This window comes from Symsagittifera roscoffensis, unplaced genomic scaffold, assembly GCF_963678635.1.
Source record: "Symsagittifera roscoffensis unplaced genomic scaffold, txSymRosc1.1 SCAFFOLD_142, whole genome shotgun sequence".
Lineage (NCBI taxonomy): Eukaryota > Metazoa > Xenacoelomorpha > Acoela > Convolutidae > Symsagittifera > Symsagittifera roscoffensis.
The window spans coordinates 12,523-30,000 of NW_026971694.1; the positions used below are offsets into that span (position 1 = coordinate 12,523).

General features: G+C 44.7%; 2 pseudogenes; both read right to left on the minus strand.

The window, feature by feature from the left end:
* Positions 1-4,006: 4,006 nt before the first annotated feature.
* LOC134856653 (large subunit ribosomal RNA) lies at positions 4,007-9,777 on the minus strand (annotated as a pseudogene).
* Positions 9,778-10,090: 313 nt separating this feature from the next.
* On the minus strand, positions 10,091-10,242 carry LOC134856651 (5.8S ribosomal RNA; annotated as a pseudogene).
* Between the last annotated feature and the right edge of the window lie 7,236 nt (positions 10,243-17,478).

Consider the following 17,478-nt stretch of genomic DNA (forward strand, 5'->3'; position numbering starts at 1 on the left):
ACGTATTCATTATAAATAATCTTGAAAAAACACTGGGCAGTTACTAGCTTTCCGACATTCAGCTTTTGAAAAACCAAACAGTTGTATGAAACTAAAAAAAAACCTTGAGAATCAAACTACACAGGAACAAGTATTTACTCGCAAACAGTTTTTCAAACTGCTACAACAAACATCCTAAGCGAACTCAATTCAACCAGAATCGATAAAATCAGTCAACAAAAAGACACTCAACTATTCAACTTAAAAAAACAGACGGTTCAAAAGTAAACATTTGCTTATGCTCTAATCAAAGTTTTCAGAGATCGAAGCGGTACTCAATTTTACTCTTCCTTTGTTCCGTTTCTCTGCAGACTGCGCTTTCTGTTTTTTTATCGTACAAAATCTATCCATGCCGGCTTTGTTAGCAGCTTTTCTTGCCCTCTCTTTCGCATTGGGAAACGAACTGCTCTTGAACAGACGTCGGATACTGGCTGAAACAATAAATGCACTTATACAGTTACTGTTGAAAGCCGTTTGCTGAGCTTATTTCAAAGAGTTATTTCTTGAATCACGGAAGCCCGGCAGTTTAAAAAACGTTTCACTTTATTTTGCGACTTTCAAACTGTTTTTAAACAATCATGCCATAAGCGCTGTGTTCAAGGCTAACATATTACCTTTGAAGGCTTTGGTGCTGTTCGGGGAAGCAGCCTTTCTTTTTTCACATTCACTATCTTTGTGAGGGGAAATCAATTCTGCTGTCAAACCATCCCTTCCCCATATGAGAGTTCGAAGTTTCTTGCCACCTGCCTCAGGGTTGGCGACATAGCCCAGATTGTGAAGATCAACCTTGGATGATCCCTCTCCGAAAAACCTTGGGCAATCAGTTTTTTCATCTGGGCCAGCTCCATCATCGTCAAACTCTGTGGTTAAATTCTTTGTCAACTGGAAAACGACATTAAAAATAGAAATGCATTCTCAGCTTTTGTGTAACATAAAACTTTTTCACCAATTTTTTTTACCGCAACTTCACTGATTTTATTTACGTGCATAAATATAAAATTGCTGAAATTCTAGCACTTACGATTCTAAACTCATCAAACATTCGCTTATACCGTAAGATTCTAATTCTTTTAAACATATGGTCGCACAGCTCCCATCTTTTTCATGCAGCTGACCATCAAGCATATCTAACTTCGCTAAAATTGAAAGTGAGCTGTGCGAGCACTCCTTCAAGCTCAAACAAGCGTTTTAGAGCCCTGAGACCCCCATTTTTCAGCTAAAAATAGGGGTCTTCCGCTTCGATCAGTCGCTCCTGCAGCTCAACCAAGGGTCGCGCAAGCTCATCTAAGGTGGTTCTAAGACCTATTTTTCACGAGGAAGCAAATGGGCCTATCCCGGAAGCTCTACGAGCAAGCTTTGTTAACGTTCAAGCCAACTGAAGCAACTTCGTCAGTTTTGGACCTCATTTTGAGCTTGTTTACGGCTCGGGTCATAACTTTTGAACCACTGGTCGCACAGCTCTCATCTTTTTCATGCAGCTGACCATCAAGCATATCTAACTTCGCTAAAATTGAAAGTGAGCTGTGCGAGCACTCCTTCAAGCTCAAACAAGCGTTTTAGAGCCCTGAGACCCCCATTTTTCAGCTCAAAATAGGGGTCTTCCGCTTCGATCAGTCGCTCCTGCAGCTCAACCAAGGGTCGCGCAAGCTCATCTAAGGTGGTTCTAAGATTTATTTTTCACGGGGAAGCGAATGGGCCTATCCAGGAAGCTCTACGAGCAAGCTTTGTTAACTTTCAAGCCAACTGAAGCAACTTCGTCAGTTTTGGACCTCATTTTGAGCTTGTTTACGGCTCGGGTCATAACTTTTGAACCACTGGTTGCACAGCTCCCATCTTTTTCATGCAGCTGATCATTAAGCATATCTAACTTCGCTAAAATCGAAAGTGAGCTGTGCGAGCACTCCTTCAAGCTCAAACAAGCGTTTTAGAGCCCTGAGACCCCCATTTTTCAGCTCAAAATAGGGGTCTTCCGCTTCGATCAGTCGCTCCTGCAGCTCAACCAAGGGTCGCGCAAGCTCATCTAAGGTGGTTCTAAGATTTATTTTTCAAGGGGAAGCGAATGGGCCTATCCCGGAAGCTCTACCAGCATGCTTTGTTAATTTTCAAGCCAACTGAAGCAACTTCGTCAGTTTTGGACCTCATTTTGAGCTTGTTTACGGCTCGGGTCATAACTTTTGAACCACTGGTGGCACAGCTCCCATCTTTTTCATGCAGCTGACCATCAATTATATCTAACTTCGCTAAAATTGAAAGTGAGCTGTGCGAGCACTCCTTCAAGCTCAAACAAGCGTTTTAGAGCCCTGAGACCCCCATTTTTCAGCTCAAAATAGGGGTCTTCCGCTTCGATCAGTCGCTCCTGCAGCTCAACCAAGGGTCGCGCAAGCTCATCTAAGGTGGTTCTAAGATCTATTTTTCACGAGGAAGCGAATGGGCCTATCCCGGAAGCTCTACGAGCAAGCTTTGTTAACTTTCAAGCCAACTGAAGCAACTTCGTCAGTTTTGGACCTCATTTTGAGCTTGTTTACGGCTCGGGTCATAACTTTTGAACCACTGGTCGCACAGCTCCCATCTTTTTCATGCAGCTGACCATCAAGCATATCAACTTTCAAGTCAATAAAATTTGACTCCTAAATGAGTATTACTGGCACAAAAGAGTTTAAAAAAAAAGCTAGGTGTAGTAACATTGTTACTGGTGCTCATTCAATCTTTTCTTCCTTCTCTTCACTGGTTCATCTCTTTAACACTGCCCAGCTTTTAGCTCGTGAAAGAGCTCAGACCGATTGCTACTGCTGATAGTTAACTCCTAAAGCAGTTCTTCTAGGTACTAGCGTTAGTTAGTACCTACTTGCTTTCTGGTCGGTCAGTGTCTTTTAATTGGAATGAAGACCAGGCAGAAGTAGGCCTCCGAGCATCCTGGTGCTCTCCCAGTTTCTGACGTTGGGACTTCGCTGAAATTCGTTTACTTGCTACTTAACCGTCTTTCGGCTATCTTTCGGGTACTTGCTACTTTTACTTGACCGTACATCGTCACCGCCTTGAGTCAAGCTAATTTACTTAACTTAACTAACTTGACTGACTTGCTTGAGTCTAAGCAACTCTAATCAAGCCTTCTTTCGGGAATCTGACTCTCTCTTAATATGATGCACCACCGAGCAAGGTACTTTGAATGGGAGCCAATCCCCAGTCTCTTGCTATCATGAACTTTCTAAGGATCACCATGAAGGATCACCTTGAGTCAACCTAACTTGCATCAGGTTAACTCTCTTTGAACCATCTTTCGGGAATCTAAGGTGATCCATTAAAGACTACCTTGAGCCAATCTAACCTTAGTTAGATCAACTCTTAGATGGACCATCTTAGATGGACCATCTATCAAAGGATCACCAAGAAGGATCACCTTGAGTCAACCTAACTTGCATCAGGTCAACTCTCTTTGCACCATCTTTCGGGAATCTAAGGTGATCCATTAAGGACTACCTTGAGCCAATCTAACCCTAGTTAGATCAACTCTTAGATGGACCATCTTAGATGGACCATCTATCAAAGGATCACCAAGAAGGATCACCTTGAGTCAACCTAACTTGCATCAGGTCAACTCTCTTTGCACCATCTTTCGGGAATCTAAGGTGATCAATTAAGGACTACCTTGAGCTAATCTAACCTTAGTTAGATCAACTCTTAGATGGACCATCTTAGATGGACCATCTATCAAAGGATCACCAAGAAGGATCACCTTGAGTCAACCTAACTTGCATCAGGTTAACTCTCTTTGAACTATCTTTCGGGAATCTAAGGTGATCCATTAAGGACTACCTTGAGTTAATCTAACCTTAGTTAGATCAACTCTTAGATGGACCATCTTAGATGGACCATCTAATAAAGGATCACCAAGAAGGATCACCTTGAGTCAACCTAACGTGCATCAGGTTAACTCTCTTTGCACCATCTTTCGGGGGTTTTGGGATAAATACATCCCTGCCTGTAGAACATTGCCTCAGCATCTCGTAGCGCAAGCTACTTGATCGCTTACAGCAAGTCCAGGCTTTCCCATCATCAATGGGGGATAGCTTTCCTATCTGACATCGGGGTCAACAGCATCAATATACTTGATACTGCCAAATTAAACCATTAAAGGCAATTTTCCTTATTGCAGATAGAGCAATTTAATCTATGCTTTAGGTCTGAGTCCTGACTTAGAGGCGTTCAGTCATAATCCATCAATTGTAGCTTCGCATCCGCCTTTTCAGGCAGACGCTGAAACCAGGGAATTGAACACACGGTTCCTCTCGTACTAAGTGTAATTACCCAAGCATAGATCAAATTCAGTAGCAGCCGAAGCCACCACTGGTTAGTTTCAATTCATCAACAGGGTAAAACTAACCTGTCTCACGACGGTCTAAACCCAGCTCACGTTCCCTGTTAGTGGGTGAACAATCCAACACTTTGCGAATTCTGCTTCGCAATGATAGGAAGAGCCGACATCGAAGGATCAAAAAGCGACGTCGCTATGAACGCTTGGCCGCCACAAGCCAGTTATCCCTGTGGTTCTCAGCCTAGTGCAAAATCAATTACACCAGATATAGCCTTCAGACCTTTACTGAGAAGGTTGAAGAACCAGGATTTGACCCTTTAAGGGTGGTAAGTTGCCTAACCACCCACCTTACGAGTCCAAACCATCTTTCGGGCATAGCGCACTGTAAATGACATCATTTAGCACAGGGCATAACATGCCTTGTGGTGTCACCCTCGTGCGGCAACTTCAGAAAAGCCCTTAGGCATTGGGATATTGCCATGAGCTTTTTAAACGATCGGTCCAACTGTAGAACACAGTCGGACCACTCTGGTCTGTTCAACCATAAGCAGGGTTGCTACAGACATACCCAGGTATAAATACCTGAGTATGAGTGTCAGTGGCTTCCAAGACCGATCTGACAGCATCATGCAGCGTCATGCAAGAAGGTCAACATACCAACCGAAGTTACGTCTGTTAGTTTTCAAGCACTATTGGCTGCCACTCCCCATTACCAGTACAAGTACTGGTACGCCTGGCTTGTGACAGGTTTCTAGCTGGGTTTATCCCTGTGGTGCCCCTCCCTTTGATAGAGTACTAAGCTACTCCAATCGACAGGTATTTAGCCTACAGACCTTTGAGGAGTTGGCATAAAGGAAAGTCAGACCCCCGATTAGGGGCGATCTCGGGTGGAAGTATTTCGGGCTTGAGAGCTTCCAGTCTCTCTTCCACGTACAGGCTGCTGACGGCTGTACGACCAGGCATGCTTCTGCAAACAGTGATTCTGTACACTTTTCAACACCGTGTACTTTCTTGGACACTTCGGACACTGATAGATGCCTGGCGCACTTGCAGGTAGTATCTGATCCTCTGCAACCGCCTCTTGATCTCGTTCGTCTTGATTTCTTACACCTTGATCTCGTTCATCTTGATCTCGTTCGTCGTGATCTTGGTCGATTCGGTGAGTCTGACCTTCAAGAAGATCCTCACTGTCATCGTTTCCAACGACATCAGTGCTTGTGATTAAAGTGCACTGAGGGTGAGCCACGGCAACATGACTTTTTAACCAGCCGAGCGTCTTAAACTGCTTCTTGCACCTCGCAGCTGGACAGTTGAAGTTATCTTTCGGGATTATTGAGAAGAAGGGGGTCATCTGGAGATTGTCTTGTTCTTCCAGTGCCTCATGATCCCTTCTCAGATGCCTTAGCATCTCTTTTCTTTCAGCAAACTTTAGAGAGCAATTCCCCGCTTCACAGGGTACAATTTGAGGGCGCGAGCCGACCATCCTTTGCGTACTCTGGTCGACCTCGTTGTTATACTTGAGTGGTTTTGGGTCTTTTATCCACTCGTCTTTCCTGATGATCCCTAGTCTATCTAGATCTAGATCCAAGGCTCGCAGCCAGTCTTTTGCGTACACCTTGCTTTTTACAGCTTGAGATCTGACAGCATCTACTTTGAGCTTCACAATCGAGGCCCAAAGATTAGCTCGTCTTACCGCTAACTCCACTTCTATACTCTTTAACGGTACTTTCTCTGCAATTTCTACATTTGTGCAGGTTCTCTTGCTGTCTAGTTTCAGGATCATTCTTCTGGCCTTGTTTAGCACAGCGTTTAATTTTCCAAAATCGACTTTTCTGATTACAGCTGTCTCCAGGCCATACAGTAGAGTGGGCTTGATAAATGTCTCTACTAGCTTTACTTTCGTTCTGAGTCTCAATGAGCCGCTTGTTAATGCTGGTCTCATTTTTACAATTGCGGTCCGTGCCTTTCTGCAGTTGTTTGAAACTGCTTCACTGATTTCTCCCTGATCGTTCAGAGCGCTGCCCAGATAATTAAAGGATCTCACCTCTTTTATCTTTACACCATTAAGGATGATATCACTCGGGTCATCACCATTGACCGTCATTACTTCAGTCTTCGTGAGTGAAATCTCCATCCCTGCCCTCTGGACTTCCCGATTAGCTTTTCTGATTTTTGCCCTTTTGCTCTCTCCTTTTTCCTTTGCTTTTGCTTTTTCCCTTCCGACCACTATCAACATGGCGTGGTCTGATTGATAACTATCGCCCCAGGAACTTCTGGTGTCGTCAATTGATAGGGATGTCTTTCCCTTGCCTGCGCTAATGATGGCATAATCTTTCAATGACAGTTCACCAGTTCGTGGATGCCTCCACGTACAAGCTCTGAGAGCTGGTTTTTGGAAAAAGGTGTTCTCGATTCTCAGATTTCTCTCTAGACACCACTCGCTCAGCAGCATTCCATTCCGACTACTTTCAACACCGATGGTGTGAGATCCAACTTTTCTGACACCTCTTGCTTAAAGTCTTTAAACCGATTAATAAAAGGATCGATAGGCCATGCTTTCGCAGTCTGTAATCATACTGAAAATCTAGTTCAAGCTAACATTTGCCCTTTTGCTCTACGTGAGGTTTCTGTCCCCACTGAGTTAGCCTTAGGACACCTGCGTTATCTTTTTACAGATGTACCGCCCCAGTCAAACTCCCGACATGACCCTGTCTCCAGGGAGGTTTGCTTTAGCTACGCAAAGTAAACTTTGTGCAACTCATTAAAGCTTACGCTTTAATTAGGCCAATCCGTAGATTGTACCTTTACTTTTTCACTGGATTAGTAAAGTGACACCGAAAGTAGTGGTATTTCACTGACGACAGCCGAAGCCATCTCCCACTTATTCTAAACCTTTCGAGCCACTTCACAAAGTCAGACTAGAGTCAAGCTCAACAGGGTCTTCTTTCCCCACTGATTAGGCTTTGCCCGTTCCCAAAGCTGTGGTTTCGCTGGATGGTAGATAGGGACAGTAGGAATCTCGTTAATCCATTCATGCGCGTCACTAATTAGATGACGAGGCATTTGGCTACCTTAAGAGAGTCATAGTTACTCCCGCCGTTTACCCGCGCTTATTTGAATTTCTTCACTTTGACATTCAGAGCACTGGGCAGAAATCACATTGCGTCAGAACCGTTTCACCAGCCATCGCAATGCTTTGTTTTAATTAAACAGTCGGATTCCCCTTGTCCAAACCAGTTCAGAGTTTGAACGTTTAATGTGCGACAGATTTGACCTAAAGCATATCCATCATCGATGCGCCAAACGCCAACAACTCCGAAGAGCCATCGTACGCTTTAGCATATCGAGACTTCAAGCTAAAGGCTTGTCACACCCATTCCTCAGAGCCAATCCTTCTTCCGAAGGTACGGATCAATTTTGCCGACTTCCCTTATCTACACTGTTCCAAGACCAGAGGCTTTTCACCTTGGGGACCTGATGCGGTAATTGGTACGATTCACTCTCCTGACATTAGCTGGGCCGAATTTTTACGTGCCACCAGGAACAATTGGGATGCTTCAAATGCTGAAACACTCTTTCATGGTTCGAGCCTTATCTCTGATTGATTCAATTCCAAGGTCTCTACTGCATGTTATAAAGAAAAGATAACTCTTCCCCAAGGTCCCAATGACTAAATTCGACTGAGATGACGTTGCCGTCGTAATGCCAAGAGAGTAAGTTCGGGAATTTTAACCCGATGCTCTTTCGAGACTCAGCAGTTTTCAAAAAACCACTATTCAAGACTTTGGCCTTAGCCTGTCTTTTAGAATCGACTAACTCATGTGCAAATGCTGTTCACATGAAAACCTTTCCCGCTTCAGTCCTCAAAGTTCTCATTTGAGTACTTGCTACTTCCACCAAGATCTGCTCCATTGGCCGCTTCGAGCATATACTCACGTATACACTTTTGCGCAACCAATGCGTCCTCCTACACATGAACATACTTTAAGACCAGTTCTAAACCAGTCTTAAGCATCCAGCCGAAGCCAGAATCTGATGTTCATGGTCAGGTATAGGCCACGAGCTCTAGTGCCATCCATTTTCAGGGCTGATTGATTCGGCAGGTGAGTTGTTACACATTCCTTAGCGGTTTTCAACTTCCATGACCACCGTCCTGCTGTCAATATCAATCAACACCTTTTGTGGTGACTCATGAGCAAGTAGTTAGGCGCCTTAACCCAACTTTTGGTTCATCCCACATCGCCGGTTCTGCTTACCAAAAGCGGCCCACAAAAAGCTCGCATTCAAAGTTCAAGTGCAATTAAGTCACAAGAACATCTCACCGATTTATAGTTTGAGAGTGAAGGAAAAGTTTTCCCCCAGTCCTCTAATCATTCGCTTTAACCGATGAAATTGCACAGCGAAGATTTTTCAATCTTGCTTAAGCTTTTGCTATCCTGAGGGAAACTTCGGAGGAAACCAGCTACTAGATGGTTCGATTAGTCTTTCGCCCCTATGCTCAGGTCAGACGATCGATTTGCACGTCAGAACCGCTTCGGGCTTCCACCATGGTTTCCCGTGGCTTCACCCTGCCCAAGCATAGATCACCATCTTTCGGGTCGTGTGCTACTTGCTCTGGATCAGTCATGTTTTAGCAACATAACCGTCCGTGGTTGCGAGACATCGCTTTGACGCTCTCACCACAAAAGTTAATGCAACTCATAAAAGTTACACCGTTCACTTTCATTACGCGTGTACGCTTTCAAACAGCGACAGCACTTGCAAGCAACTCACACTCCTTGGTCCGTGTTTCAAGACGGGCTGTAGAGAGCATTGATTGGGATGTTAAGGTCAGACAGGCAAACAAAAGAGATAAAACTTTATCTCATTTAGTCAAGACACAACAAATTTGAAATCCGAAGAAAACAAATAGCTCGCATCTTTAACAATGATCACCAAAAGACTTTAACAACACTACCCGGTGGTCTAGAATCAAGTTCAAGACATTGGGCATGATAACGCTCACTCCAGTTCTCCTTCAACGGTTTCACGTACTTTTCACTCTCTCTTCAGAGTGCTTTTCAACTTTCCCTCACGGTACTTGTTTGCTATCGGTCTCGCTTTATAATTAGCTTTTGGAGAGACATATCTCCAGCTTCGAGTTGCACTTTCAAACAACTCTACTCATAGGAATGCGCCGTCGACAAGTTATAACAAGACTGTTACGGGATTTTTACCCTCTTTGATGCTATTTTCCAATAGACATCCAGTCAAGTCAACAAGCCAGGCAGCAAACCATACCGGACACCGAGGAGTGTTACCACTCCTCTTCCCGATGAGCTTTTCCCTGTTCATTCGCCATTACTAAGGGATTCTCGGTTGATTTCTTTTCCTCCCCTTACTGATATGCTTAAGTTCAGGGGGTTCTCTCGTCCAAATCAGGTTACAATTTAAAGGCACTCAAGCATCCATAAAACTACCGAAGTAGTAATGTGCAGGAGTTTATCACTCTAGCTAAGGCAAACTGAAGATCGAACACTGTTTAAACGCGCTCTCAATGCAATCACATGTATCACACCGGTACTACATCTGAACAGCTCTTTGATCAACAGAATACCCAAGTTTGAGCGACTTGATTTAAGTGTTCTAACCAATCCCGAAGGATCTCGTAGATACACCAGCAAAAGAACGGACCAATCCGAAGACAGATCGCTCTTACCCTCAGATTTCTCCAAAAGTAAGCGTTCAATCGATTTCAAATAACCCTGATTCGGACGCGATCAACAGCCGAAGCTGAGACCGCCTTTTGCGTTAGAGAGGTCAGTAAACAAATCTTGCGATTCTTACTGAATTAACACATATAGCTGTGCTCCTCCTCGTAAAGCGAGCCTAGTGATCCCCCGTTGAAGGTTGTTTTTCGACCATCTAGCACTGGTTTGATTTAGAACAAAGCCAACCGCAGTCGGACTTTGAGCTGTCTCGACCACCCTGTTTTTTTAGCATTTGGGCCTTCGCTTTCCTCAGTCTTTCTCTTACAACGGCAAACTGAAGATCGAACACTGTTTAAACGCTCTCTCAATGCAATCACATGTATCACACCGGTACTACATCTAAACAGCTCTTTGATCAACAGAATACCCAAGTTCGAGCGACTTGCTTTAAGTGTTCTATCCAGTCCCTAAGGATCTGACAGATACACCAGTAAAAGAACCGGATCAATCCGAATACTGATCACTCCTACGATCGGATTTCTCCAAAAGTAAGTGTTCACTCGATTAGAACAAAGCCAACCGCAGTCGGACTTTGAGCTGTCTCAACCACCCTGTTCTTAAGCATTTGGGCCTTCGCTTTCCTCAGTCTTTCTCTTACAACGGCAAACTGAAGATCGAACACTGTTTAAACGCTCTCTCAATGCAATCACATGTATCACACCGGTACTACATCTAAACAGCTCTTTGATCAACAGAATACCCAAGTTCGAGCGACTTGCTTTAAGTGTTCTATCCAGTCCCTAAGGATCTGACAGATACACCAGTAAAAGAACCGGATCAATCCGAAGACTGATCACTCCTACGATCGGATTTCTCCAAAAGTAAGTGTTCACTCGATTAGAACAAAGCCAACCGCAGTCGGACTTTGAGCTGTCTCAACCACCCTGTTCTTAAGCATTTGGGCCTTCGCTTTCCTCAGTCTTTCTCTTACAACGGCAAACTGAAGATCGAACACTGTTTAAACGCTCTCGCAATGCAATCACATGTATCACACCGGTACTACATCTAAACAGCTCTTTGATCAACAGAATACCCAAGTTCGAGCGACTTGCTTTAAGTGTTCTATCCAGTCCCTAAGGATCTGACAGATACACCAGTAAAAGAACCGGATCAATCCGAAGACTGATCACTCCTACGATCGGATTTCTCCAAAAGTAAGTGTTCACTCGATTAGAACAAAGCCAACCGCAGTCGGACTTTGAGCTGTCTGGACCACCCTGTTCTTAAGCATTTGGGCCTTCGCTTTCCTCAGTCTTTCTCTTACAACGGCAAACTGAAGATCGAACACTGTTTAAACGCTCTCTCAATGCAATCACATGTATCACACCGGTACTACATCTAAACAGCTCTTTGATCAACAGAATACCCAAGTTCGAGCGACCTCCCATCATCAATGGGGGATTGCATTCCTATCTAACATCGGGGTCAACAGCATCAATATACTTGATACTGCCAATTTAAACCATTAAAGGCAATTTTCATGATGCAGATAGAGCAATTCAATCTACGCTTTAGGTCATCAATTGTAGCTTCGCATCCGCCTTCTCAGGCAGACGCTTGAAACCAGGGAACTGAACACACTGTTCCTCGCGTACTAAGTGTGATTACCCAAGCATAGATCACCCTGTTTTTGAGCGTTTGGGCCCTCGCTTTCCTCAGTCTTTCTCGTACAACGGCAAATTGAAGATCGAACACTGTTTAAACGCTCTCTCAATGCAATCACATGTATCACACCGGTACTACATCTAAACAGCTCTTTGATCAACAGAATACCCAAGTTCGAGCGACTTGCTTTAAGTGTTCTATCCAGTCCCTAAGGATCTGACAGATACACCAGTAAAAGAACCGGATCAATCCGAAGACTGATCACTCCTACGATCGGATTTCTCCAAAAGTAAGTGTTCACTCGATTAGAACAAAGCCAACCGCAGTCGGACTTTGAGCTGTCTGGACCACCCTGTTCTTAAGCATTTGGGCCTTCGCTTTCCTCAGTCTTTCTCTTACAACGGCAAACTGAAGATCGAACACTGTTTAAACGCTCTCTCAATGCAATCACATGTATCACACCGGTACTACATCTAAACAGCTCTTTGATCAACAGAATACCCAAGTTCGAGCGACCTCCCATCATCAATGTGGGATTGCATTCCTATCTGACATCGGGGTCAACAGCATCAATATACTTGATACTGCCAATTTAAACCATTAAAGGCAATTTTCATGATGCAGATAGAGCAATTCAATCTACGCTTTAGGTCATCAATTGTAGCTTCGCATCCGCCTTCTCAGGCAGACGCTTGAAACCAGGGAACTGAACACACTGTTCCTCTCGTACTAAGTGTGATTACCCAAGCATAGATCACCCTGTTTTTGAGCGTTTGGGCCCTCGCTTTCCTCAGTCTTTCTCGTACAACGGCAAATTGAAGATCGAACACTGTTTAAACGCTCTCTCAATGCAATCACATGTATCACACCGGTACTACATCTAAACAGCTCTTTGATCAACAGAATACCCAAGTTCGAGCGACTTGCTTTAAGTGTTCTATCCAGTCCCTAAGGATCTGACAGATACACCAGTAAAAGAACCGGATCAATCCGAAGACTGATCACTCCTACGATCGGATTTCTCCAAAAGTAAGTGTTCACTCGATTAGAACAAAGCCAACCGCAGTCGGACTTTGAGCTGTCTGGACCACCCTGTTCTTAAGCATTTGGGCCTTCGCTTTCCTCAGTCTTTCTCTTACAACGGTAAAATGAAGATCGAACACTGTTTAAACGCTCTCTCAATGCAATCACATGTATCACACCGGTACTACATCTAAACAGCTCTTTGATCAACAGAATACCCAAGTTTGAGCGACCTCCCATCATCAATGGGGGATTGCATTCCTATCTGACATCGGGGTCAACAGCATCAATATACTTGATACTGCCAATTTAAACCATTAAAGGCAATTTTCAAGATGCAGATAGAGCAATTCAATCTATGCTTTAGGTCATCAATTGTAGCTTCGCAACCGCCTTCTCAGGCAGACGCTTGAAACCAGGGAACTGAACACACTGTTCCTCTCGTACTAAGTGTGATTACCCAAGCATAGATCACCCTGTTCTTAAGCATTCGGGCCTTCGCTTTCCTCAGTCTTTCTCTAACGACGGCAAACTGAAAATCGTACACTGTTTAAACGTTCACCATACAAGCTTATCTAGGAGAAGTTACTCCTAAGCTATCATCTAAACAGCTTTTTGATCAACAGAATACCCAAGTTTGAGCGACTTTCTTTTGGCGTCAACAATGACGAGGCATTTGGCTACCTGCTTTTGGCGTCAACAATGACGAGGCATTTGGCTACCTGATTTTGGCGTCAAAACTGACGAGGCATTTGGCTACCTTCTCTCTTGCTATAATGCACCACTGACTCTCACTTGCTATCATCCACACCGAGCAAGCTACTTTGACTGGGAGCCCATCCCCTGTCTCAAGCTATCATGCACCACCGTTTTTCTTGCTAATGCACCACCATCATACTAAGGATCACCAACAAGGATCACCTTGAGTTAACCTAACTTGCATCAGGTCAACTCTCTTTGAATTATCTTTCGGGAATCTAAGGTGATCCATTAAGGACTACCTTGAGCCAATCTAACTTTAGCTAGACCAACTCTTAGATGAACCATGAAGGAACATCGTGCTATCATGCACCACCGACTCTTCCTTGCTATTATCAACCACCGAGCAAGCTACTTTAACTGGGAGCCAATCCCCAGTCTCATGCACCACCGTCTCTCTTACTCTCATGCACCACCGACTCTTCCTTGCTATTATCAACCACCGAGCAAGCTACGTTAACTGGGAGCCAATCCCCAGTCTCATGCACCACCGTCTCTCTTACTCTCATGCACCACCGACTCTTTCTTGCTATCATCAACCACCGAGCAAGCTACTTTGACTGGGAGCCAATCCCCAGTCTCATGCACCACCGTCTCTCTTACTCTCATGCACCACTGACTCTTCCTTGCTATTATCAACCACCGAGCAAGCTACTTTAACTGGGAGCCAATCCCCAGTCTCATGCACCACCGTCTCTTTTACTCTCATGCACCACCGACTCTTTCTTGCTATCATCAACCACCGAGCAAGCTACTTTGACTGGGAGCCAATCCCCAGTCTTATGCACCACCGTCTCTCTTACACTCATGCACCACCGACTCTTTCTTGATTATGCACCACCACCTTTCAGCAAAATCTCCAAAAAGATCTACTGCGTACCGGGTCATATTTAATGAGCTGACCGGCTCTTCGCTCAAACAGTGGTATTAGTCACTGATCTTTCCGCAGGTTCCCCTACGGAAACCTTGTTACGACTTTTACTTCCTCTAGACAATTAAGCTCGATCCGCTTCCACCTATTGCCGGGACCGAAGTCTCAGCGACGGGCTTCCGCAATTCTTGCTTAAACATCCAATCAGTAGTAGCGACGGGCGGTGTGTACAAAGGGCAGGGACGTAATCCCCAGTAGTTGTTGACTACCGAGTACTAGGAATTCCTGGTTCACGAATGCAAGTTACAACATTCGATCCCCTTCACGCTCATGAATTTTAGGTGATTACCCGGACCATATAGGCCAAGGTTATCCCTCAATTTAAATTCACCAGTGTAGCGCGCGTGCAGTCCAGGACATCTAAGGGCATCACAGACCTGTTATAGCCTCACTTCACTTGTGCTATTTAATTGCACATAGTACCTCTAAGAAGTAACCAATACTCTAACGAGAATGGCACTATTTAGATGATCAAGATCTCGTTCGTTATCGGAATTAACCAGACAGATCACTCCACTAACTAAGAACGGCCATGCACCACCGCCCATATAATCATGAAAGATCATCAATCTGTCAATCCTTAAGATGTCTGGACCTGGTGAGATTTCCCGTGTTGAGTCAAATTAAGCCGCAGGCTCCACTCCTGGTGGTGCCCTTCCGTCAATTCCTTTAAGTTTCGATTTTGCAACCATACTTCCCCCGGAACCAATAAACTTTGGTTTCCCGGTTAATTTCTTGCCAAGTCAGAAGAGACTTTGACAAATCGTAAGTTGGTATAGTTTATGGTTAGAATTACGAGGGTATCTAATCCTCTTCAATACTCTAACTTTCGTTCTTGATTAATGAAAACATTCTTGGCAAATGCTTTCGCAGTAGTTTGTCTTGCCACGATCCAAGAATTTCACCTCTAACGTAGCAATACAAATGCCCCCGGCTGTTCCTTTCAATCATTACCGCACTTTAGCCACCGGCATCAGTAAAACGCGGGTCATTCTCCATTATTCCATGCTTGATTATTCAATCCCAAAGGATGCTTTGAACACTCTAATTTTCTCAAAGTGAAAACACCGTTTCCACACCTCGTCACATTTAAGTGCAAGGTATTTCTTCGATGCGAAGGATGAGCGTAACGAGTGGAAAGCGTTAACTAACCACCATGTTACCGTTATACTCAAACAGATCCAACTATGAGCTTTTTAAACGCAGCAACTTTTGCATACGCTTGTAGAGGCTGGTATTACCGCGGCTGCTGGCACCAGACTTGCCCTCTACTCGATCATCAAAGGAGCTTTTGCATCCTTTCCATTCTGATTACAAACCATTAAGGCTCATATCATTATTTCTCGTCACTACCTCCTCGTGCGGAGAGTGGGTAATTTGCGTGCCTGCTGCCTTCCTTGGATGTGGTAGCCGTTTCTAAGGCTCCCTCTCCGGAATCGAACCCTGATTCCCCGTTAGCCGTCACAACCATGGTAGTCCGTTACACTACCATCATAGGTTGATAGCTCAGAAATTCGGAAGCTGCGTCCCCCGGCCTAAGCCATCTGGGATCTTTCAGTTACTTTGGATTCACTTTAAATTGAAAGTGAGCTGTGCGAGCACTCCTTCAAGCTCAAACAAGCGTTTTAGAGCCCTGAGACCCCCATTTTTCAGCTCAAAATAGGGGTCTTCCGCTTCGATCAGTCGCTCCTGCAGCTCAACCAAGGGTCGCGCAAGCTCATCTAAGGTGGTTCTAAGACCTATTTTTCACGAGGAAGCGAATGGGCTTATCCCGGAAGCTCTACGAGCAAGCTTTGTTAACTTTCAAGCCAACTGAAGCAACTTCGTCAGTTTTGGACCTCATTTTGAGCTTGTTTACGGCTCGGGTCATAACTTTTGAACCACTGGTCGCACAGCTCCCATCTTTTTCATGCAGCTGACCATCAAGCATATCTAACTTCGCTAAAATTGAAAGTGAGCTGTGCGAGCACTCCTTCAAGCTCAAACAAGCGTTTTAGAGCCCTGAGACCCCCATTTTTCAGCTCAAAATAGGGGTCTTCCGCTTCGATCAGTCGCTCCTGCAGCTCAACCAAGGGTCGCGCAAGCTCATCTAAGGTGGTTCTAAGACCTATTTTTCACGAGGAAGCGAATGGGCTTATCCCGGAAGCTCTACGAGCAAGCTTTGTTAACTTTCAAGCCAACTGAAGCAACTTCGTCAGTTTTGGACCTCATTTTGAGCTTGTTTACGGCTCGGGTCATAACTTTTGAACCACTGGTCGCACAGCTCCCATCTTTTTCATGCAGCTGACCATCAAGCATATCTAACTTCGCTAAAATTGAAAGTGAGCTGTGCGAGCACTCCTTCAAGCTCAAACAAGCGTTTTAGAGCCCTGAGACCCCCATTTTTCAGCTCAAAATAGGGGTCTTCCGCTTCGATCAGTCGCTCCTGCAGCTCAACCAAGGGTCGCGCAAGCTCATCTAAGGTGGTTCTAAGACCTATTTTTCACGAGGAAGCGAATGGGCTTATCCCGGAAGCTCTACGAGCAAGCTTTGTTAACTTTCAAGCCAACTGAAGCAACTTCGTCAGTTTTGGACCTCATTTTGAGCTTGTTTACGGCTCGGGTCATAACTTTTGAACCACTGGTTGCACAGCTCCCATCTTTTTCATGCAGCTGACCATTAAGCATATCTAACTTCGCTAAAATTGAAAGTGAGCTGTGCGAGCACTCCTTCAAGCTCAAACAAGCGTTTTAGAGCCCTGAGACCCCCATTTTTCAGCTCAAAATAGGGGTCTTCCGCTTCGATCAGTCGCTCCTGCAGCTCAACCAAGGGTCGCGCAAGCTCATCTAAGGTGGTTCTAAGACCTATTTTTTACGAGGAAGCGAATGGGCTTATCCCGGAAGCTCTACGAGCAAGCTTTGTTAACTTTCAAGCCAACTGAAGCAACTTCGTCAGTTTTGGACCTCATTTTGAGCTTGTTTACGGCTCGGGTCATAACTTTTGAACCACTGGTCGCACAGCTCCCATCTTTTTCATGCAGCTGACCATCAAGCATATCTAACTTCGCTAAAATTGAAAGT